The following is a 2,571-nucleotide window of genomic DNA, read 5'->3' on the forward strand; positions in this document are numbered from 1 at the left end:
TTGAAAAGCATCTGCTGGGGCTGGTGAGATGGCTCAGTGGGTAAGAGCACCCGACTGCTCTTCCGAAGGTCCAGAGTTCAAATCCCAGCAACCACATGATGGCTCACAACCATCCGTAACAAGATCTGGCGCCCTCTTCTGGAGGGTCTGAAGACAGCTACAGTGTACTTACATATAATAAATAAATCTTTAAAAAAAAAAAAAGAAAAGCATCTGCTGCAAAAGAAATGAAGGAAAGCAGAAAAGAGTCACTGCTCCAGGCCATGACTTCCTGGAATGCATTCGGCCTGCGAGGGAAGGAAGGTGCTCAATTATTTCCCTGCTGCCAGCGGAAAAAGGCAACTCAAACCAGATTAGATTATAGTGAATGCAGGTTTACTGGGAAACTGTGGGAGAGTTTACTGCCCCCAAGGAAGGAGGCCAGAGAAGTCAACATGGGAAGGAAGAGGGAGGAAAGGGGAAAGAGGGGGGGGAGAAGAAGAGAGGGGGAGAGATTGAGTGAGAGAGTGAGAGCACACGTTCAAAATGATGTCTGGATTATAAAGGGAAGAGCCTGGGGGGAGGAGGGAGGAAAGGACTGCATTTTCTAAATACACTATACACTGATGCCGGCCACAGCTAATCAAGTTGCAACAGTTGCAGCAAAGCCGGGCAATCTCTGGTATAGGCCTAAGACGCTGATAGTATTATCAGGTTTGGATTTGGTGAACGGGAGTGGTCAAAAAAGAATGCACTCCCCAGGTTTTGACCCAGGAGTCCAAACGGAAGTTATACGTAGAGGTGGGAAATGAATAGCTATTCAGTATGATAAAGACAAGGTGGGAAATGAATAGCTATTCAGTATGATAAAGACGGAGAAACTTTGGCTCAGGATCTGAAACATTGTAATTCTCCTCAATCCTCAGGTTCTGATCAACATTTCAGCCCGAAGGACTCTTCAGTACACGGGATGCTCTTTTGCTTTTTATTTTGTATTTTTGACAGTTGTGGAGTTTGACAGAAGCCTATGTTGGGTCTGTTTGCTCTCCTTACAGTAAAGTATTTTATCCTAGAAACTAACCTAAGTGTCTTTTTCCTGTGTAACTTCTGTTCCTTTCTTTCTCTGATACACTCCTTTATAATCCCAGCACTTGGGAGGCAGATGCTACGGAGTGAGTTCAAGGACAGCCTGGGCTACACAGAGAAGCACTCCCTGCCTTGGGGGGAAAACGTTATCCCTTTTCTTTTCTTTTCTTTTCTTTTCTTTTCTTTTCTTTTCTTTTCTTTTCTTTTCTTTCTTTCTTTCTTTCTTTTTTTTTTTTTTTTTTTGAGGCAAGATCTCACTTTGTTGCCTGGCCTCTGGCTCTCTTAGATACATAGACCAGGCTAACTTTGAACTCACAGACAACTTCCTCCCTCTGCTTCCTTAGTGCTGGGACTAAACCTCTTTGCCACCATACCTAACTATAACTTTATTTTCTTAAAACCCAGACATTATCAATTTTCAGAAGAAATTCACTGTATCCAGTGAAACCACTGTGTTCTTGCCTTTAAATTCTAAAGGAGGTAGTACATTCAAATTTACAGTCCGAATTCTTCTCCTCCTCCTCCTCCTCGTCCTCCTCCTTTTTTCGAGACAGTGTTTCTCTGAGCCCTGGCTGTTCTGGAACTCACTCTGTAAACCAGGCTGGCCTGGAACTCAGAAATTTGTCTGCCTCTGCCTCTCAAATGCTGGGATTAAAGGCGTGTGCCACCGCGCCCAGCTGGCAGGCAGATTTCTAATAGAGGCCAGCTTAGTCTGTAGAGCGAGTTCCAAGATAACCACCACTACAGAGAAACCCTGTCTTGGGGGTGGGGGTGGGGTGAAGAATTAAAAGGCACAAGCAGGGGCAGGGGGCTGGAGAGATGATGGCTCAGTGGTTAAGAGCACTGACTAAACAAACTCTTCAGGAGGTCCTGAGTTCAATTCCTAGCAACCACATGGTGGCTTACAACCATCTGTAATGGGATCCGGTACCCTCTTCTGGTGTGTCTCAAGACAGGGACTGTGTGATCATACAAAAATTAAATAAAATCTTTTTTTTTTTTTTTAAAGGCACAAGCAGCAGACTTGGCTGGTAAAGAAAGGCTTTTATTAGGGTGAAGAAGCACACAGGGTATTGGGTTTCAGATTGGGGGTGGGGGTGAGGGGGATGGAGGGGGACTGACTGATGCTGATGCTGTGAGAACCTGAAGGCCAGATGGGCTTTGTAAATATGTACCTCAGCCCCTTATCCTAGGTCTGAAACCCAGCATCAAGGTACCAGCTGATAAGTTATTTCTCCTCCAGTGAAATGAGCCAATTCAAGCCAAATTAAAGTACATATAAACACAGGTACACTGGGAAACTGCTCTTGGGTAGGAGGGTTCACTGGTACCAAGGAAGGGGGCTAGGGAAGTCACCATGGAAAGGGAGACAGCAGGGAGTGGGAAAAGAGAGAAGAGGGCATGCAGAGAGAGGGAGGGCAGAGAGATAAGAGGGAGAAGAGAAGGAGGAGGAGGAAGGAAGAAAAAGAAGAGGAGAAGGAGGAGGAGGAGGAAGAGGAGGAGGAG

The sequence above is a fragment of the Mus caroli genome, chromosome 7, assembly GCF_900094665.2.
Source record: "Mus caroli chromosome 7, CAROLI_EIJ_v1.1, whole genome shotgun sequence".
NCBI lineage: Eukaryota > Metazoa > Chordata > Mammalia > Rodentia > Muridae > Mus > Mus caroli.